Raw genomic sequence first — 23,238 nt, forward strand, 5'->3', positions numbered from 1 at the left:
GACTCCAATTAAGTTGTGGAGATAGCCCCAACCTTGTTTGTAAAGGTTTGGTTGCCGCCTTCAAGGGCACCAATAGTGGAATCACGACATCTCGCATTGTGTGAGGGCGTGAGGAGAATACGGTGGCCCTAGTGGCTTTTTGGGGATCATTGTGCCTCCACACCACTCCAACGGAGACGTACTTCCTCTCAAAGGGAAGGAACTTCGGTAACACATCCTCGTCTTCACCGGCTCCACTCTTGGTTATCTCTTACCTTTACTTGTGCAAGTTTATATTGTGTTGTATCCCTTGCTTGCTTGTGTGGTTGTTGTTGTTGCATCATATAGGTTGCTCACCTAGCTAGTTGCATATCTAGACAACCTACTTTGATGCAAAGTTTAAATTGGTAAAGAAAAGCTAAAAATTGTTAGTTGCCTATTCACCCCCCTCTAGTGAACTATGTCGATCCTTTCAATTGGTATCATAGCCTCGTCTCTTCATTAAGAACTTTGCCGTCCGAAGAGTATGGTTGACACCATAGACAGTGAGGAGGGGCACCCCGGTGTGATTCCGTCCTCGTCTATGGCCGATGGGGGAACCTCGGTCTCATGTGAGGAGTTCAATGTGGCTTTGGACACATTGAAAACCTCCATGACGGCCGAGGTCAAAGGCATGCTTAAGAACTTTCTTGATGGTCCCAAATTATCCACCACACCGTTGGAAGTGGTCGATCCCACTAACAAGGTGACAGATGCTAACTCCGACAAGGGGGAAGCTACTAGTGAGAAAGTTCCTTTGTCTAGTGGTAGAAATGGTAGTGGAATCTTTGCCCATGTGGAACCTCCACTTACTTATGGAGGACCGATTCCCTCTACTCATTTAAATCATGTCGGTTCTCCCCCTAAGATTGTGAAAAATGAGGAGTTTGATGCTTGGGTCTATCGCTTTAAGCGTCATTTAAACCATGTTAATACTAATCTTTGGAGAATCATTGAAGAAGGTTTCTATCCGCATGACCGAAGCAACTTCACCCCTATACAAGCCACGGATAATCAATTCAATGAGAATGCTCTCTTCATCATCCAAGATGCAATTCCACCCGAAGATATTGCACATCTCCGACCCTTCACCGTGGCCAAGGAAGCATGGCACCATGTTGTTTCCCTCTACAAGGGTGTGACACCCCCGGTTCAATCGTACACTAATCATACACGCAAACGTGTACGATCAAGATCAGGGACTCACGGGAAGATATCACAACACAACTCTAAAATAAAATAAGTCGTACAAGCATCATAATACAAGCCAGGGCCTCGAGGGCTCGAATACAAGTGCTCGAACATAGACGAGTCAGCGGAAGCAACAATATCTGAGTACAGACATAAGTTAAACAAGTTGCCATAAGATGGCTAGCACAAACTGGGATACAGATCGAAAGAGGCGCATGCCTCCTGCCTGGGATCCTCCTAAACTACTCCTGGTCGTCATCAGCGGCCTGCACGTAGTAGTAGGCACCTCCAGTGTAGTAGAAGTCATCGTCGACGGTGGCGTCTGGCTCCTGGGCTCCAGCATCTGGTTGCGACAACCAGGAAGAAAGGAAAAGGGGAAAAGGGGGAGCAAAGCAACCGTGAGTACTCATCCAAAGTACTCGCAAGCAAGGATCTACACTACATATGCATGGGTATCTGTGTAAAGGGGCAATATTGGTGGACTGAACTGCAGAATGCCAGAATAAGAGGAGGATAGCTAGTCCTGTCGAAGACTATGCTTCCGGCAACCTCCATCTTGCAGCATGTAGAAGAGAGTAGATGGTAAGTTCACAAAGTAGCATCGCATAGCATAATCCTACCTGGCGATCCTCCCCTCGTCGCCCTGTGTGACAGCGATCATCGGGTTATATCTGGCACTTGGAAGGGTGTGTTTTATTAAGTATCTGGTTCTAGTTGTCATAAGGTCAAGGTACAACTCCAAGTCGTCCTGTTACCGAAGATCACGGCTATCCGGATAGATAAACTTCCCTGCAGGGGTGCACCACATTACCCGACACGCTCGATCCCTTTGGCCGGGCACATTTTCCTGGGTCATGTCCGGCCTCGGGAGATCAACACGTCGCAGCCCTACCTAAGCTCAACAAAGAGGTCAGCACGCCGGTCTAAATCCTATGCGTGCAGGGGTCTGGGCCCATCGCCCATTGCACACCTGCACGTTGCGAACGCGGCCGGAAGCAGACCTAGCCCCCTTAACACAAGTGCATGCTTACGGTCCAATCCGGCTCGCGCCGCTCAGTCGCTGACGTCAAAAAGAGCTTCGGCTGATACCACGACGCCGGTTGCCCATATCTAGTCCCACGTGGCGGTTAGTGCGTATAAGGTCAACTACCCAACTCAGATCAAATACCAAGATCTCGTTAAGCGTGTTATTTTGAAGTAACCGCGAACGCCGACCAGGGCCAGGCCCACCTCTCACCTAGGTGGTCTCAACCTGCCCTGTCGCTCCGCCACAAAGTAACAGTCGGGGGCCGTCGGGAACCCAGGCCCACCTCTACCGGGATGGAGCCACCTGCCCCTTCAGCCCCCATCTCCGGGCAGTATCATAAGTAATGTAGCAGTATAAAGTATATAGCATATGCCCGTGATCACCTCCCGAAGTGATCACGGCCCAATAGTATAGCATGGCAGACGGACAAGAGTGTAGGGCCACTAATGGAACACTAGCATCCTATACTAAGCATTAGGATAGCAGGTAAGGGTAACAACTGTAGAAACAATGACAGGCTATGCAGCAGAATAAGAATAACAACTGTAGCAACTTTCATGTACAAAGTGTTTTCATCCGAGTTACGGTTTATTTCCTATGATTTATCAAAGTTTTAATGATTTTCTAGAATTCTTGAAATTGTTTAATTCGAATAATAAGCAGAATAAAGTTTTGTCACCTAGTGCTGAAATAGCCAGTGTATGACAGTGGGCCAGGGGGTCCATTCAGCATGCACACTCAGCAGTTGACCAGGTCAACATTGACTGGTCAAAAGGGTCAGCGGGACCTACATGTCATTGACACAATGACTTGTCCTTTATTTTAACAGGGTATTTAAGTGAGGGGGGCCACTGCCATAGGGTAGTTACTAATTATCCTAAATACTTAATTAACTAAACTAATTAATTATTTCACTAATATTTCTTTTATTTACTTTTTTAAGGGCCGGCCCCACTTGGCAAGGGGGATTCACAGCCGGCCTCCGGTGGCTGGGCAGCACGCACGGCCTCGCAGAGGAGGACCGGCGGCATGGCCAGAAGCAGGCGGGGCCGGGCTCGGGCGGCAGCCGGCGGCGCCGGCGCTGGCGGGCGCAGCAGGGGAGGCCAGAAGTGGTAGGTGGCGGCAGCCAGGCAGAGCAGCGGCAGCGGGTGCCGGCGCGGGCCTGCGGGCGGTAGCGAAGGCGGCCAACGGCGCGGAGGCCTGCAGGTGGCAGTGGAGGCAAGCTGCAGCTTCAGGCAGTAATGGGGGAGGGGGAGTATGACGGTAGCAGGCGGAGGCGAGGTGCGCGGGCTAGGCGCGGGGCCAGAGCACGGCGAGGCAGGCGTAGGGTGTCACCGGGCGCGGTGCAGCGCGTGCAGAGGAGCGGCCGAGGCACGCGGCGTGGGCGCGGGTCGCCGCCGACGAGCGAGCGGCAGGCAACGCAGATGGGCGGAGCGGGCACGGTCAGGGGCCGTGGCTGCGGGTGTGGGCGGCCGCAGCCCGTGCGGGGCGCAACCGCAACATCGAGCGCCGCGGCGATCGAAGCAGAGCTCGAGGAATTCCTCGCCTCGTGACGGGTTCGAGCCAACGAAATGTGCAGGCAACACCTACGGGTCTCCAGGAGCTCATCGGCGCGATGCAAATGAGCAGAGAAGCTCAGAAGCGTGGAGCTATTCAGCCATAGCGGCGGCCGGAGCACGGAGCTCGTGGAACTGCGGCCAGAGGATGGGAGCGACACCTAGAGGAAAAGGGGATCGACGCGGAGCTCACATTGATGCTCGGGGAAGGCTCGAGGGTACCGGGGACGATCGGAGCGAGTAGATCGACGCAGTGGCCGAGGAGGACGCCGGCGAAGGGAACGGATGCGGGCGGCGTCGCAGGTGCTCCCCGTCTTCGATCCGGTGATGTGGTCGACGGAGAAGAACCCGCCGGGGCTCCTGGACGCCTCGGAACAGCGTGCGGTGGCCGGTGGCCACATCTACGATTGTGGCGCGGCCATGGACGCGTGCGGACGAGCTTGGGTTCGAGCGTGGGAGGCGATGGAAAGGAGGAAAGTGGCTAGGGTTGCGGGAGGGTCTCGCGGGTGATGTCCTTAACCACCCAGGGGACCGCAGGATGGCCGATGTGTGTCCAGCGGCGCCATGGACGGCGTGCAGGCGTCCACCCCGCCTCTGATGAACAGAGGAAAGGGAAGGAGCCGTGGTGGGCTGGGCCGCCTATTGCCAGCAGGCCATAAGTGCAAAGCAGTACTGCTCATTTTCCCTTTACCTCTTCTGTTTATTTATTTCTCCTCTGTTTGGCATTTACATTAAGTAGCAAATGAATTTTGGTGAACAAGAAACTTGGCACATAAATATTGGGTCATATAATGGAGTTGCACACCAAGTTTCAAGTCATTTTGAAAAGGATAAATACTTTTTTATTTTAAATGGTTAAATTAAATGTTGTTTGACCCTTTTTTAATTATCTTAGAGGAATATAAACATTCCCAAAAATGTTGGTTGATGTTTGTTAATTAGTTAGTGAATATTTGCAACCCAATGAACATTTTTAATTTACCTTTTTATGAAACTATAATTTGACTTGTTATTTGAATTTGTATTTGAACTTACTTTGAAGCAAGGGAGGTTTAGCAAAATTTTAATTATGATGACCCAACATGATTAGCAGAGGGTTGCTGTAGCTTAATTACCCGGGCGTCACAATTCTCCTCCACTACAAGAAATCTCGTCCCGAGATTTAGGAGCGAGAGTAAGGGGGAAGGGATTTGGTTACGGAATTCTAACTGGTTTTCTCGGTGTTGGTTGCTCTTCTCGATGAGGTCGATCCATTACATTGACGTCTTCATTTGTCTGCTTCAGGTCATCCTGATGAAGTCGTCATCCTTCCTTCACGATCTCCATCGTACTTACGGAAAGCTAAGGGGGAGAACTCGGGAAGGACGGAGCTCAACATATGTTAGGTAACTGGGGGCTATCTCAGTGAACGTGGCATAGAGGCATCTCTCGAGTTGAAATTCAAGAAAGTTATCGAGAGCAAGGTAAGGATGGGCAACAAGAAGCTCCAAGCGGTTAGGCAACCGTCCGTTGCCTGAAACAGAGGGTGAAAGGGGTTCAGAGCAATGGGAATAAGTATTGTGTCTGATACCAGTATAGATCACTAGGAAGGTGGCTCGCGAATTACCTATGAAACCAAGAGTAAGGGATAACTTTGTCAACAAGGTGTACAGGAGAGTCAGTTTTCGATCCTGTGGAACTGTGGGTTATGGGCCCACCATGTGGGTTAAAAGTATGAAGGGCGATGACATCTTGCACGATCATGTGAGCAAGGCATGTCAGAGGATAGTCTGTCGGTTATGTCGCAACAACATCGGTACCAAGGGCGAGGGACGAAGAGAACCATTTTCCTGCTCGTTGAACCGGGCGGACCAGTAGGCAAAGTTCTTGTCCATCGGTGGTTACCGGAATGTCATCAATAAAAGTAACAGGGTCTTTCTGACAGAATTGTACACCGAGGTGTTTACAAAAGCAGGAGAATATTACTGCTTAGATCATATAAATCACATGAAAGGTTAAACCAAACAATTGAAAGGAAATTGTGATCAACAGATTAAACAGAACGTCAGAAAGGAAATTGTGTTTAAACACATATTTCAGGGGTATATCCTTCCCAAGGACAAGTAGAGCATGATATCTGTGACAAGACATAATGTAGAAAACCCTTTAGGTAAGTGGAGAGAAATTTCATGACATTACCCCTACAATGGTGTTTGGATAATTGAGCAAGAAGCATTTAGCATTGGGCTTCAAATGTTCTTGTTGAAAATCAGAGTACCACAGACATGCTTCGAGATAGCATTGACATGGTCTTCGAGCAAGGTCGGACGTTGGAATACAAGGGATCCATCAGGAAAAATTTATAAAACAAGTCATCCAATTTCCTCATGGAAGAAAAAAAGGTTAACCTTGTTAAAAAGGAAACTATAACACTAGGTCCTCCGGTCAGGTGTGCTAGGCATGACATCACCTTACCGGGTCATATGAGGATCAATGTTATAATTCTTGAAAATATGTTCCAACCATCATATCTGACCGAGATTCAGATCTGATTGGTGTCAGGATACCTCAGACTTAGGGTGCCTGAGAAGAAAAGGTGCGACACAAATTGACGAGATGACATTGTAAGATTCTCAGGAAATGAACTATGGAAGCGAGTTCCGAAACAAGAGTTCATCAGTAAACCAAGGAGAGGATGAGGAGGTGGCTGATGGACTCCAACAATTCATCAAGAATTTCAAAGGATGGATTTCCACAATTATGTGAACAAGGAGATAACATTTGTCAGATCAAATGATATAATGAGATATGCTCGAGGAAAACATACCTAATTAAACATCAGTTGAAAGGTGCACCCGAAATATGGGCTTATGTAGCATGACCGATGTTAGAATGGTGATTCGACAACCAATGGTCTAAGAATGAAATTTCGACCATTAACTTCAACGCAATAGGGTTACTAGAAGTTTTGAATTCACACCTCATAGTTCAATGGTTGGTAATCTAGTTAGAAACAACACGGGACCAAGATATGAACAGAGATGGCGAGAAGTATTACTGCATCAAGAATTTCCTAAGAGGTGGTGAAACTCTCACAACATTCTTGATATAGAAAACAGTAATACTACAAGGTAGAACATAACCTAACCTAGATAGCAAGGAAATCAAGGTACAACACAAAACATGAACAAGTTTATGTTGGGGGAAGGCAAGAATGTTGCCGATGATAACACAAATCATCGAGGGGCAAGGATGGTATTTCTCATCATGAATTCAATTGATATCCTGGAAGAACTCGGAATGTTGATGATGATCATGACAAATTTTGTCGAGAGGTTTCATGAAGACGTAATCGGTCGGCGATGACATCAAGTCAAAGGAATGATGAAGCGAAAGGTTATTGGAACCATGGGTATGACACAAACTTGAAATCAAGTTTGCTGTTCAAGGAGAAATGGTATGACGAGGAAGATCGGCGTAAGCTTAGCTCAACATCAAAAGTTGTGCTCCGGGGTTATGGACCAGGTAGCACAGTTAAAACCGGCACGACAATGATATAGCCGAGCAGGCTAGGACTTACGTGATCGAGTTCAAATTCGTAAGTAATGAAGGTTACCAAGAGTTGTTTAATCGTGGTGTGAGCTCAATTCAGTTATCGGTGTCTTTGAGTGTTTAATAACTCAGAGCCCGTGAAAAGATTGGAAACAGTGAGAATGTAGTGCTTGATGAAGAACTCATAAGAAGTTATGCAGTTCCGTGATAATCTCGAGATACCAGGGGGTAATACTCGACGACAGATCAAAGTAGAGGTTGGACTGGGGTATTGCTCTGCAGAAGACAAGTGCTTAAACTTGCACGAGAAATGGTATTTAAAGATGGTCGGGACCATGATTGCAAAAGGCCAGATCCCAGATATAAGATGAACATATACCAAAGGAATAATTAATTTAAGAGAAGCTTTAATGATAAGATCTACATCGTGTTCATGGGCATGAACACAAAGTTCAAGGTCGACTCCCACTTCTCCAATGCATAATCTTTCATTCACCTCTCATTTTTTCGAAAATGACATTAGTTGTTGAAAGTTTTACCTGGTGTAATACCAGATAAGTGTGACCCGTGAAATCTTTCGGGTTCACCCGGTTTGGGGAAGGCATAGGTTCAACCCATCGGGGCATCTTAGGAGCATATACCACAAATTTCAGTAGCAAATAGCTCAAGCTCGGAAGCAGAGCATGGTTGACAAAAAGCAGAGAATATGATTTACCAATGGCATTATATATCAGGGAAAGAACTTCCAAAGTGATTGAATATGAAGGACGTTGTCGGATAAAATCCAACAACGGATGTGGTGGTCCTCAAGGGATCTGATGTGAGCATCGGTACTCAACTAGAGGAAGAAAGAATGCAAGGAGATCAAATTATAGAAACAACCGACTAATTCAAAGCTCAAATGCAAAAGAATTATGATTTCCAAATCAAGGGATCAGAAGCAAACGCTCTGATTAAGGATGGATAAGTTGAGTAGGCTTAGGGGTACAATCGATGGCAATTCGATTGGTCGAGATCCAGCTCCAGTTCAAAATGACGTCTGAGTCAGAAGGATGAATACTAGGATCTGCTTGAGGATTTTGAGCATTCGCAATATATTGAATCAATGGACTCAAAATGATAGTGACAAAGGCTTCCAATAAGATTACTATACTTATGGGATTAACCATAATGCAAGCAAGCAAGAATTTCAAGAGCAATAAGCTGCTAAGGATTTTTGGAAGATCAAACATTATTTCGAAGACCTTAGTGAAACACATAAACAACTGGGGATGGGCGGATATTCGATAAGTGCGAGGAATTATCCGTAGGGGTATTCGGGTGGCTTAGAACTGCAAGGCTGTAGGCACAAAGTATTCTCGAAACAATAGAGAATTTTTGGCGTATCTTGTAATAACAAGATCAATGGGATTGAAAGGGCAAGTGTATGTAGTTATCCATAATGATATACACTGGCAGGGAATTTGCAAAGGCAGTGGGCACAAGTGTCTCGAGAGAACATCGGAGATTATCTTCGGAATCTTCTGGTGCAGTAGGCAATCATCTGTAATAAGGGGAACTCCAGGTGGATGTGATCATGAGATCCTAATGTTAGAGTTAATAAAACCATTTAAACCCGAATAGAAGAGAGATTAGAGTCCCAGAGTATAGACGAGGAATAAAAGATCCTACTACCACCTAATGGCGACGTGGTCCCGTAAGCCACACAGCCATGTTAGTAAAAGTTTTTTTTCAAGGACTAGACTCGACTTCGGCCAAGGAGTTTGAAAGGGGGATTCCTACAGGCAGTCGGCTCTGATACCAACTTGTGACGCCCCCGGTTCAATCGTACACTAATCATACACGCAAACGTGTACGATCAAGATCAGGGACTCACAGGAAGATATCACAACACAACTCTAAAATAAAATAAGTCGTACAAGCATCATAATACAAGCCAGGGGCCTCGAGGGCTCGAATACAAGTGCTCGATCATAGACGAGTCAGCGGAAGCAACAATATCTGAGTACAGACATAAGTTATACAAGTTGCCATAAGATGGCTAGCACAAACTGGGATACAAATCGAAAGAGGCGCAGGCCTCCTGCCTGGGATCCTCCTAAACTACTCCTGGTCGTCGTTAGCGGCCTGCACGTAGTAGTAGGCACCTCCGGTGTAGTAGGAGTCGTCGTCGATGGTGGCGTCTGGCTCCTGGGCTCCAGCATCTGGTTGCGACAACCAGGAAGAAAGGAAAAGGGGGAGCAAAGCAACCGTGAGTACTCATCCAAAGTACTCGCAAGCAAGGATCTACACTACATATGCATGGGTATCTATGTAAAGGGGCAATATCGGTGGACTGAACTGCAGAATGCCAGAATAAGCGGGGGATAGCTAGTCCTGTCGAAGACTATGCTTCTGGTAGCCTCCATCTTGCAGCATGTAGAAGAGAGTAGATGGTAAGTTCACCAAGTAGCATCGCATAGCATAATCCTACCTGGCGATCCTCCCCTCATTGCCCTGTGTGAGAGCGATCATCGGGTTATATCTGGCACTTGGAAGGGTGTGTTTTATTAAGTATCTGGTTCTAGTTGTCATAAGGTCAAGGTAAAACTCCAAGTTGTCCTGTTACCGAAGATCACGGCTATTCGAATAGATAAACTTCCCTGCAGGGGTGCACCACATTACCCGACACGCTCGATCCCTGTAGCCGGGCACACTTTCCTGGGTCATGTACGGCCTCGGGAGATCAACACGTCGCAGCCCTACCTAGGCTCAACAGAGAGGTCAGCGCGCTGGTCTACATCCTATGCGCGCAGGGGTCTGGGCCCATCGCCCATTGCACACCTGCACGTTGCGAACGCGGCCGGAAGCAGACCTAGCCCCCTTAATACAAGTGCAGGCTTACGGTCCAATCCGGCACGCGCCGCTCAGTCGCTGACGTCAAAAAGAGCTTCGGCTGATACCACGACGCCAGTTGCCCATATCTTGTCCCACGTGGCGGTTAGTGCATATAAGGTCAACTATCCAACTCAGATCAAATACCAAGATCTCGTTAAGCATGTTATTTTGAAGTAACCGCGAACGCCGACCAGGGCCAGGCCCACCTCTCACCTAGGTGGTCTTAATCTGCCCCATCGCTCTGCCACAAAGTAACAGTCAGGGGCCGTCGGGAACCCAGGCCCACCTCTACCGGGATGGAGTCACCTGCCCCTTCAGCCCCCATCTCCGAGCAGTATCATAAGTAATGTAGCAGTATAAAGTATATAGCATATGCCCGTGATCACCTCCCAAAGTGATAACGACCCAATAGGATAGCATGGCAGACGGACAAGAGTGTAGGGCCACTGATGGAACACTAGCATCCTATACTAAGCATTAGGATAGCAGGTAAGGGTAACAACTATGGAAACAATGACAGGCTATGCAGCAGAATAAGATTAACCGAAGGCAGTAACATACTACACTACTCTAATGCAAGCAGTAGAGAGAAGGAATAGGCGATATCTGGTGATCAAGGGGGGGCTTGCCTAGTTGCTCTGGCAAGGAGGGGTCGTCAATACCGTAGTCGATCGGGGCAGCATCAGCGTCAGTCTCATAGTCTACCGGAGAGAAGAGGGGGAAGAAACAATGAATACAATACAAAGAGATGCATTAAGATGCATGACATGACATTTAGCGATGCTAGGGTGAGCTAACACAGTATTAGGCGCTACCGGTGAAGGTGGGAAACATCCGGGAAAGTATTCCCGGTGTTTGACGTTTTCGGGCAAATGAAACGGAGGAGGATTGTTGCATGTTCGTTATGCTAGGGACGTGTGGCTAACAAACGGGTTGCGTATTCGGATTTGTCTCGTCGTTCTAAGCAACTTTCATGTACAAAGTATTTTCATCCGAGTTACGGTTTATTTCCTATGATTTATCAAAGTTTTAATGATTTTCTAGAATTTCTGAAATTGTTTAATTTGAATAATAAGCAGAATAAAGTTTTGTCACCTAGTGCTGAAATAGCCAGAGTGTATGACACTGGGCCAGGGGGTCCATTCAGCATGCACACTCAGCAGTTGACTAGGTCAACTTTAACTGCTCAAAAGGGTCAGCGGGACCTACATGTCATTGACACAATGACTTGTCCTTTATTTTAACAGGGTATTTAAGTGAGGGGGGCCACTATCATAGGGTACTTACTAATTATACTAAATAATTAATTAACTAAACTAATTAATTATTTCACTAATATTTCTTTTATTTACTTTTTTTAAGGGCCGACCCCACTTGGCAAGGGGGGTTCACAGCCGGCCTCCGGTGGCTGGGCAGCACGCACGGCCTTGCAGAGGAGGACCGGCGGCCATGGCCAGAAGCAGGCGGGGCCAGGCTCGGGCGGCAGCCGGCGGCGGCGCTGGCGGGGCGCGGTAGGGGAGGCCGGAGGTGGTAGGCGGCGGCAACCAGGCAGAGCAGCGGCGGCGGGTGCCGGCGCGGGCCTGCGGGCAGTAGCGAAGGTGGCCAACGGCGCGGAGGCCTGCAGGTGGCAGTGGAGGTGAGCTGCAGCTTCAGGCAGTAGTGGGGGAGGGGGGAGTATGACGGCAGCAGGCGGAGGTGAGGCGCGCGGGCTAGGCGCGGGGCCGGAGCATGGCGAGGCAGACGTAGGGTGTGACCAGGCGCGGTGCTGCGCGTGCAGAGGAGCGGCCGAGGCACGCGGCGTGGGCGCGGGTCACCGCCGACAAGCGAGCGGCAGACAGCGGAGATGGGCGGAGCGGGCGCGGTCGGGGGCCATGGCTGCGGGTGTGGGCGGCCGCGGCCGGTGCGGGGCGCAGCCGCAACATCGACCGCCTCGGCGGTCGAAGCAGAGCTCGAGGAATTCCTCGCTCGCGACGGGTTCGAGCCAACGAAATGTGCAGGCAACAACTACGGGTCTCCAGGAGCTCATCGGCGCGATGCAAATGAGCAGAGAAGCTCAGAAGCGTGGAGCTATTCGGCCATAGCGGCGGCCGGAGCATGGAGCTCGTGGAACTGCGGCTAGAGGATGGGAGTGACGCCTAGAGGAAAAGGGGATTGACGCGGAGCTCACATTGATGCTCGGGGAAGGCTCGAGGGTGCCGGGGATGGTCGGAGCGAGTAGATCGACGCAGTGGCCGAGGAGGACGCCGGCGAAGGGAACGGATGTGGGCGGCGTCGCAGGTGCTCCCCGTCTTCGATCCGGTGATGTGGTCGACGGAGAAGAACCCGCCGGGGCTCCTGGACGCCTCGGAACAGTGTGCGGTGGCCGGTGGCCACATCTACGATTGCGGCGCGGCCATGGACGCGTGCGGACGAGCTTGGGTTCGAGCGTGGGAGGCGATGGAAAGGAAGAAAGTGGCTAGGGTTGTGGGAGGGTCTTGCGGGTGATGTCCTTAACCACCCAGGGGACCGCAGGATGGCCGACGTGTGTCCAGCGGCACCATGGACGGCGTTCAGGCGTCCACCCCGCCTCTGATGAACAGAGGAAAGGGAAGGAGTCGTGGTGGGCTGGGCCGCCTATTGCCAGCAGGCCATAAGTGCAAAGCAGTACTGCTCATTTTCCCTTTACCTCTTCTGTTTATTTATTTCTCCTCTGTTTGGCATTTACATTAAATAGCAAATGAATTTTGGTGAACAAGAAACTTGGCACATAAATATTGGGTCATATAATGGAGTTGCACACCAAGTTTCAAGTCATTTTGAAAAGGATAAATATTTGTTTATTTTAAATGGTTAAATTAAATGTTGTTTGACCCTGTTTTAATTATCTTAGAGGAATATAAACATTCCCAAAAATGTTGGTTGATGTTTGTTAATTAGTTAGTGAATATTTGCAACCCAATGAACATTTTTAATTTACCTTTTTATGAAACTATAATTTGACTTGTTATTTGAATTTGTATTTGAACTTACTTTGAAACAAGGGAGGTTTAGCAAAATTTTAATTATGATGACCCGACATGATTAGCAGAGGGTTGTTGTAGCTTAATTACCCGGGCGTCACAAAGGGAAGCGCAAGCATTCAACGCTCCAACTATGAAGTGGTGCAAGATGAAGCCGATGAGTTTGCAATGAATGAAGATGAAGAACCTCGTGAGCTTTACCGGAGATTAACCACTCTCGCGGTCTCACTCCGAGATCATGGGAGCAAGGATACGGATGACAATTGGATCAAGCGCAAGTTCCTCAAGGCCATGATGCCCTACCACAAGGCCATGTCCTCCGTCATCCGTTAAATGCCGGACTTCCACACCTTGTCCTCAAGTGAAGTGTTGGATGAGTTTGTGGCAATGAGGATCTTGGACAAGACCGCCGACAATGCGGTCTTGCATTCACAAAGAGCAAAGAAGCCCAACCTTGCCTTGAAGGCCAAGGTTAGTGTGGAAGAAGAGGATGAAGAGGAAGAAGAGGAGAGCAATGCCGAAGATACAAAATATGCTTATCATGAGCACATGGCTCTCGCTTCAAGGCAATTTTGGAGCAAGAAGAACACGAGGCCCAACTTCAACAAGAACAACTCAAGTGGCACGAAGGGCAAGCAACGAGTGAGGACTTGCTATAATTGTGGCAATGTGAGCCATTTTGTTGCGGAGTGCCCGTATGAGAAGAGGGAAGACAATGGTGGCAAGCTCATCCGAAAAGACAAGGCCAAGTCCTTCCCCAACAAGAGCAACTTCACCAAGAAGACTCCTCCCAAGGGATTGGTGGCATAGGAAGAGTACAATGAGGATGATGACGATGATGAAGACGGTGAGTCAGTTGCCATGGCCTCCATTGCCATTGCGACAACTCCACGGGTGTCTCTCTTCGACTCACCCAATGAGAACATCACCGCCAAGTCCCTCATGGCTAAAGCCACCAACAAGGTAACCCCCAACATCAAAACCACCATCATTACTAATCCTTCATTGATGGATTACATTGATGAAAATGAGGAGGAAAATGAATTTGAGTCATTTATGAGTAAGCTTAAGGGTAAATCTAAGAAGCACTTTATTGCTCTCTTGGAACAACTTGGTGAAGCCAATGACATGATCGAGGCTCACGAAGTAACCATCTCTAAGATGGAGGGGCATAGTCATGACTATACCGATGAGATATCGGATCTCTCTAATGCGCTTGAGGAAGAGTGCGGTCATCGTTTGGCTCTTGAGGAGTCACACAACGTTGACCATACTAAATTGAAGAAAGATCTTGATCATGCTCTTGTTGTATCTCGTGTGCTAAATTCTGAGAAGGCCAAACTTGGGGTTGATCTTGCTAGACTCAAGGAGGAGTTTGATATAATTGACAAGGCTCACAAGGCCTTGAAGGGTACTCATGCTAGTCTTAAAGAGTCTCATGATCAACTCCAAGTGAAGCTAACCAAGGAGAAAGACACTTTTCCTCATATGGTTTTAATTGATAATGCAAATGCTACTAACCCTTGTTGTGAGCATATGCATCTTGTTGAGGAGAATGCTAAGTTGAAGGAGCAACTTGAGAAAGGCCTTGTGTCTTGCATACAAGGTGAGAAGAACCTCAACGAACTTTTGAGAAATCAAAAGGAAGTTGTGGCCAAGGAGGGAATTGGGTTCGCACCCAAATCCAAGAACAAAAAGAAGAATGACAAGGCCAAATGACCTCCTACTCTCAAGCAAACTTTTGTGAAGGAGGGAGAGGGTGCTTCTAAGGAGAAGAAGAACAATGTGAAGGCTAGGGTGGCAGTGTCAGGAAGGGCAATGCCACCCCTTCCAACAAAGCCGGCGACTTTAACCCTTCTTATGTGTTATGCCGTGCTAGTGATGGACATGTTTATGCTAAATTTGTTGGTTCTCCTTATGAGTACATTGAATGGTGTATTTGGGTTCCTAAGACCCTTGTTACTAACATCAAAGGACCCATTACAAAATGGGTACCTAAAATCAAGCATTTATCTCTTGTAGGTGTTTGCTTCCGGTGGAGGATCATGGTTGCTCGATAGTGGAGCCACAAATCATATGACCGGAAGCAAGGACTTGGTGGTGGACGTGCACAAGATTCCATCTATGCCCACCAATGTCGAGTGGGGTGATGCCTCGTCTTCTAAGGTATTGGGACTTGGCAAGGTTGTCATTTCTCATGATCTCACGATCGAGAAGGTCATGCTTGTTGAGTCCCTTGCATACAATTTACTTTCCGTTCGTCAACTTGCACTCATGGGCTTTGCCACTTTCTTTGATATTGATACCGTGGCCCTCTTGTGGAGAAATACTCTTAAAGTAGCCTTTGTTGGGCATGTCGAGAACGGTCTCTATGTGATTAACTTTTTGGAGCGACACACTAAGAACGCGACATGCCTAATGGCTAAAGTTGACGTGGGATGGCTTTGGCATCGCCATTTAGCCCATGTAAATATGAGATCTTTGCAAAGTCTTATCAAGGGGGACCATGTCTGTGGACTAACAAATGTTAGTTTTGCTAAAGATCGTGCTCGCAATGCTTGTATCGAAGGAAAGTTACATGAGAAGGCTCACCCTCCCATGACTATCATTTACTTGAAGAAGCCTTTGGAGCTCCTTCACTTGGATCTCTTTGGGCCTCCATCCTTTGATAGTCTTGGGGGTAGAAAGTATTGCTTGGTGATTGTGGATGATTATTCAAGATACACTTGGGTGTACTTCTTCAAGAGGAAGAGTGAGACCCAACAAACCGTCATTGATTTTGCAAATGAAGCTCAACGCCAACACAATGCAAAGATCTTGACGATAAGAAGTGACAACGGCACCGAGTTCAAGAACTACACCCTGGATGAGTTTCTTAGTGATGAGGGGATCAAGCATCAATATTCCGCACCTTACACCCCTCAACAAAATGGTGTAGGCAGAGAGGAAGAACCGAACGTTGATGGATGCGGCAAGGACCATGATGGAGGAGTTCAAGTCTCTATACAACTTTTGGGCCGAAGCCATCAACACCGCGTGTCATGCATCCAATCGGCTCTATCTCCGCAAAGGCTTGAACAAAACTCCATATGAGATACTCACCGGTAACAATCCCAACCTCAAGTACTTTTGGGTGTTCGGGTGTAAGTGTTTCATTCTCAAGAAAGGTGTTAGTTTGTCTAAATTTGAGGCTAGAGCTCAAGAGGGCATATTTGTTGCTTATGCTACAAACTCTCATGCTTACCGTGTCCTCAATAAGTCCACGGGACTTATTGAGGAGACGTGTAACGTGGAGTTTGATGAGAATAACGGCTCCCAAGTGGAGCAAAGTGGTACTTGCGATGTAGGTGATGAAATTCCTCCCCAAGCCATAAGAAGAATGGGTGTTGGCTTTATCCTACCCATGGAGGAACCCCTTGTGGCCGAAGGAGAAGGACAATGTTCCACTCAAGTGGAACCATCACCAACCCAAGACCCACACGCTTCCGAAGAACAAAGTGAAGGCCCTCAACCTCATGAACAAGATCAAGGGCAAGATCAACCTCAAGATGGTATTGAATCACCAAGTGATGCCCAATGTCAAGTTCTCTCCTCCGAGCAAGTTCAAGATCAAGAGCAACCTCAAGATCAAGAACAAGCTCATGAAGACGCTCAAGATGATCAAGTTACCGCTCCTCAACTCACTCCTGAGGAGGAATTGGACCGTCATGTCGCCAAGATTGCATCCAAGCTCACTACCAAGGGTCATCTCATGACAAATGTGCTTGGAAGCATCCGAAACGGGGTAAGCACTCATAGATAATTAGCAAACTATTGTGAACATCACGCATTTGTCTCTTGTGTTGAGCCCCAAAAGGTCTATGAGGTGCTCGAGGATCCGGATTGGCTTAATGCCATGCATGAAGAACTCAACAACTTCGAGCACAACAAGGTGTGGAGATTGGTGCCAAGGCCAACGGGGAATCATAATGTCATTGGAACCAAGTGGATATTCAAGAACAAGCAAGATGCTCATGGGATATCGTTCGCAACAAGGCTCGGTTGGTAGCACAAGGCTACTCCCAAGTCGAGGGTATCGACTACGGTGAAACCTTTGCTCCCATTGCTCGCCTTGAATCCATTCGTTTGTTGATTGCTTATTCTTCTCATCATAACTTTAAGTTGCAACAAATGGATGTGAAGAGTGCTTTTCTTAATGGTCCTATTAATGAGTTGGTGTATGTCAAACAACCCCCCGGGTTCGAGGAACCCTATTTCCCCGATCATGTGTACCAACTCGATAAGGCACTCTATGGCTTTAAACAAGCCCCACGTGTGTGGTATGACCACCTTACCGAGTTGTTGCAAGATCATGGGTTTGAAATTGGGAAAATCGACCCCACTCTTTTTACTAAGAAGGTCAAAGGGTAGTTGTTTGTGTGCCAACTATATGTTGATGATATTATCTTTGGTTCCCCTAACAAAGCTTTCAATGAGGAATTTGCCGCTCTCATGACCTCAAAGTTCAAGATATCCTCGATGGGAGAGTTGTCGTTCTTTCCCGGGTTCGAATTCAAGCAAAGAAGAGACGGAATCTTCATCAACCAAGCCAAATACACTCAAGACATGCTCAAGAGATTCAAGCTAAGTGATGTCAAGCCGGCTTCCACTCCAATGCCCGTCAAATGCCAACTTGACATAGATCCCAATGGTAAAGCGGTGGATCAAAAGGTATATCGCTCCATGATTGGCTCCTTGCTTTTCCTTTGTGCATCTTGACCGGATATCATGTTGAGTGTGGGAATTTGTGCACGGTTTCAAGCCGCACCTAAGGAAAGCCACTTTGTGGCGGTCAAGCGAATCTTTTGATATTTGGCTCATACCCCAAACTTATGGTACCCAAGAGGAGCAAACTTCAACCTTGTAGGCTATTCGGACTCCGATTGGGCGGGAGACAAAGTGGATAGGAAGTCAACTTCCGGAGGGTGCCAATTCCTTGGTTGCTCTTTGGTGAGTTGGTCTTCGAAGAAGCAATGTTGTGTGTCTCTCTCGTCCACCGAAGTGGAGTATGTGGCGGCCGGTAGTTGTTGTGCACAACTTCTATGGATGAGGCAAACTTTAAAGGATTACAGTGTCATTTGTGACAAAGTGCGTCTTTGGTGTGACAATGAAAGTGCCATCAAGATTTCTCTCAACCCAGTGCAACACTTCAAGACGAAGCATATTGAGATTTGGTATCACTTCATCCGGGATCACATTAGGCGAGGGGAGATCGAGCTCAACTACGTCAACACTCATGATAACCTTGCAGATATCTTCACGAAGCCCTTGGATGAAGCAAGATTTCGCGAGTTAAGGCATGAGCTAAATATCATTGATTCGAGCAATGTGGCTTGAACCTTTGCACACCCCACCATACTCATCTTGATGTCTTGTTTAGGTGTAGGCATGGACATAGGGGGAGTGTTGTTCTCTCAATGAACTCTCCCTCCCCCCATTATGCATAAATCAATCAAGTCTTTCACATTAGCCATTTTTAGATGGCACTTGTGCTTCAAAGATGAGTTTTGGTCATGGGCCCAAGGTTAAAATCTTCGCGGTGCCATACCAATTGACTCAAACATAGGTGGCTTCAGCCACCGCCCTCCTTCTGAGAGGTAGCTACTAGAGCTGGTTGTTGTTGGTATTCTTGTGGATCCGTTTGTTTAGTTCTTGCACTTGAGTGTATTTGTTTGTTCATCATTGCGTGTGATCCATCCCAAGCCCCTCCCTTCCCAAAGACATGCTTTCACCCTTGCAAGAGTCTCGTTTGATCATGCTCTCTGTTGTTTGTTCGTCCCTCTCTAGTTCCTTTTTTCTTTTCTATCTTTCCTTTCTTTCTCTTCTTAAAAAAAGGGAAATCTCTCTAGGCTCTCTGGGCATCCGGACACTTTTGGTCCGGGCACCTGGACGGATCGGGCCGCCCTCCCTAGGCACTCCGGGCACCCGAACTCCTTTGGTCCGGGCACCCGGACGGGATCTGGCCGCTCGGCCGCTGTAAGTCGGGCTCAAGGGGGTGGGCTAGGGGTCTTCCCATTTCCCCCCTTCACCCGCAGCCGCCGCCGCCCGCCGGTCACCACCGGAGCTTCTCCGGGCGCCCGGAGCTCCCTCCCGGGAGTTCTTTCCCTTCCCTCCATGGCTTCCTCTGGTTTTTTCTCTCTTTCTTGGTCAAATCTACCTTCTCCATATTTAGGACTGATTTGATCTAGGTTTGCATGGTTTTTGTGCTTTATGTCTTTGTTTGAGCGATGTGAGTCGGGCGCACGCCGTGCCCCACGGCTGTGGCGTCTCCGGGTAGCAGCCTGCCTCAGCTGGGTGCCCGCGCCGTCGCCCGGGGCTCGCTCGTTCCTCTCCCCGAGTGCCTGGTCCCGTGTGGCTGGGTGCCCGGCCCTCCGCTGGGCGTCTCCCCGGGTGCCCGGAGTAGGCCCCTCCGGGTACCCGGCCGTCCCGGTTTTGTTTTGTTTTTTTCTTCTGTTTTATCCTTTTTCTTTCTCCTTTCTTTTCGCTTTGCTGCATGGACTCTTGCACTCATCTCTCCTCCGTATCTTGTCTTTGCTTTTAGACTCGTCAGGTGGGGCTGTTGGTGCTCGTCGCGCTAAGAAGAAGAAAGATGGTGGAGGTAAAGGCAAGTTTGTTCCTACGGAATGCACTGGGCAGTGTTCCAAGGTTGCTCCCCCGGGTCGTGCTCGCCGCCAGGCTACTCGCAATCGCATCACTGCGGCATCTAGCAGTGACGATGATGAAGAAGAGTAGTTCGTGGCCAACTTTGCTGAAGCTCAAGATGATGATGGTAATGCGAATGATGAAGAAGAAGAAGTTGATCAGTACTTTGATCCCTTAGTCAATGATGATCTCAACAAGCTCTCAAAGGCTGAGTATCGACAAGTTCGCAATGAGAATCCTTATATTCATGGTCGTGATGATGGTATTGATTGGAAGTTCTGGAACGAGTTTCAAAGTCACACTTTTGATGAGATTCTGAAGATCAAGAAGTACAAGGTGGCTCCTCATCGCAGTGTGGATCTTGAGATACATTCGTTCTCGTGGTGATCTTTTCCCCGGTGTGTTTGAGGCTCTTGAAAAGATGGGTTTGCTCCTGTTTCTATGTTTTAACAAGGCATACAATGGGGAGCTCATTATGCAGTTTTACGCCACTGTCTACTTCACGACTAGCTCGGATCATACATTTATATGGCGATCCGGCGGCTCTACTCTCCGTGGGTCTATGGCTGACTTGGCCTCTATCACTGGTTATCCCTTTTTCCCTGTGCCTCAGGATGATTTTTCCACTGTTGTTCAGCATAGTCGCACCAAGAAGGACCTTGCTTTTGCATATAAGCCAGGTACTCCAGATTCCATGGTGGGCACTATTCGTGGTTTGCTGCCCAAGTATGCCGCCCTTCACCAGATCCTCCATACCTCATTGGCTCCCAAGACAGGCTCTTCTGATACGCTCTGGTGCACTACCATTGACCTGCTCATTTATGCTCATGAAGGACGGAAAGTGGATGTTCTCCATTTCATGTATGAAGAGATGAAGTCGTGTGTGTTTGACAAGAAGTCCTGTGTGTTTCCTCCGTTCATTCAGGCTCTCATTGAGATGAAGTTCCGTGAGAAAGACTGGCTCTTGCATAAGTTTCCCATCACTTTGTCCAAGAGGCACGTCAACTACAGGCCACCAGTGCATGAGGATCTGTTATCTTTGGTGGGCAAGGAGCCCAGGCTTGCGAAGGTTTCTGCTGCTGCTCGGGCTATTGAGTTTGGTGGGTCCTCTTCATGAGGTGCTGCTTCAGACAATCCCACTGCTCTTGCTCACTCTATTGCATCTTCGCCTTTTTCTGAGAAGGAGAAGAACATGTTGTTTCGTGGGTTCAACAATTTGTTCAAGATGTGCCAGTCCACCGCAAGGCGTCAAGTGGTGGAGACCAACTTCCGCAAGAGTCAGATGCGATAGTTTAAGGCTGCCAGAGAGCGTGAGTCTGGGGTGACCGAGCCTAGGGGGCCTGAGGACACTGACAGTGCTGCCACGGCCTACTCCAACCCTTGCCTTGCCTACATTCCTGAGGATGAAGATGATGACGCCGCCAGTGCCCCTCCTCACGTTTAGGGTGTTTCGGTAGCATCACCTTTTCCCTTTTTACTGTCTCGATGCCAAAGGGGGAGAAGTGTTCTATTAGGATTCGCCATGTGCTTGGAGAGATTGCAATCCCTTGCCTTTTTCTTTGATCTTCTACAGGCTTGTAATACTTTTATGTGTCTTTTCCGTACTTTGGTTGCGAGTACTTTGATTTGAGATCTTTAGCACCCGTGTCTTTTAATTTCCTTGATCTCAATCTAGTTTGTGCAACTTATTACTCTCGGTTATACTTATTAGGTTGCACTTGGCTATTGATGTAGGGGGAGCCGTCTTGATGATGTGATATGGATTCTTAGGATATTTTAAAATATGCACACATCAAGGGGGGGCCTTCTACATAAATAGTGTTGCATGGCTTTGAGTTATATCTCCTTCTTATTAGTTGCCATGTGCGAATGATATTGTCACCAATTCACCAAAAAGGGGGAGATTGAAATGCAATTTTCACTCAATTACATTTTGATGATTGATCACAATACGATTCGCTAGGACTAATGTCAGTTGTCAAGTTTATTTTAGGACATTATCGCCTCTTGTGTGTCGACGGGCGTCGGTAACCCTATCAAGTCCAAAGAGAGAAAAGACGGTGTTCGGTGTCGGCTCGAGAAGTTTTTTGGTTTCTTTTTAAGTCATAGGAATATCCGTGCTATCAAGAGGGGTTGCTATGATCTTGGAGTTGGGGGACTCAAACTTCTCTCTTCCTTCTTTGTTATCCGCTTCAGGCATTATCGGGAGTTTCTTCATGTGCCGGGGTGCTAGCTCTTGAGCATGCATTGTTTTTCCCTTGAAGAGGAAAGGGTGATGCAGCAAAGTAGCGTAAGTATTTCCCTTAGTTTTTGAGAACCAAGGTATCAATCCAGTAGGAGGTTACACGCAAGTCGCCTTGTACCTGCACAAACAAATAAGAACCTTGCAACCAACACGATAAAGGGGTTGTCAATCCCTTCACGGCCACTTGAAAAAGTGAGATCTGATAGAGATAATATGATAAATATTTTTGGTATTTTTATGATATAGATTGGAAATTAAAGATTGCAAAATAAACAGCGGCAGAAATGGTAAATTGATAGGAAAATAATATGATGAAAGATAGACCCGGGGGCCATAGGTTTCACTAGTGGCTTCTCTCAAGATAGCAAATTCTACGGTGGGTGAACAAATTACTGTCGAGCAATTGATAGAAAAGCGCATAGTTATGAGAATATCTAGGCATGATCATGTATATAGGCATCACGTCCGCGACAAGTAGACCAAAATGATTCTGCATCTACTACTATTACTCCACACATCGACCGCTATCCAACATGCATCTAGAGTATTAAGTTCATAAGAATAGAGTAACGCATTAGGCAAGATGACATGATGTAGAGGGATAAACTCAAGCAATATTGTCGGTGTTCTGGGAACGGGGGTCCCCAGACTTGCCTGCCTGCGGCCCACAGCGTGGGTAAGCCAGCAGCCCGTACGGCCCATCTTCATCAACAAGGCATCCAAGACCCTCGCGAGGGTCCAAGCCTCACGAGGCGGACGACGCAAGACCTCCTCTGGAGTGGCCTAGCCGGGCAGGCTAATGAGGAGCGGAGATATCAAGGCAGGGCAAACCTCACGAGGCTCTCGTGACGTGAGCCATGACGAACGATACCAGGCGGGCGCCAGCGCGCGCAGCGTCCTTATTTCCTCTTTGGTGCTAAGAAGGCCAGTGCAGGTGAAGAGTACTGAGGCATCAGGCAAAGGTTGCTATATTGGTGCAATGAGACCAAGACCATAAGGACGGCAAGACGGAGGTCGTCGTGGAGCCCAAGGCAGCGCCACCACCAGAGCTTTTCGCAGGCGAAGACCGCTTTTGTCAGGATAGCTTGTACTAGCTGTCCCCCTTCAAATTTG

This window comes from Aegilops tauschii, chromosome 3 (assembly GCF_002575655.3).
Source record: "Aegilops tauschii subsp. strangulata cultivar AL8/78 chromosome 3, Aet v6.0, whole genome shotgun sequence".
Classification (NCBI taxonomy): Eukaryota; Viridiplantae; Streptophyta; class Magnoliopsida; order Poales; family Poaceae; genus Aegilops; species Aegilops tauschii.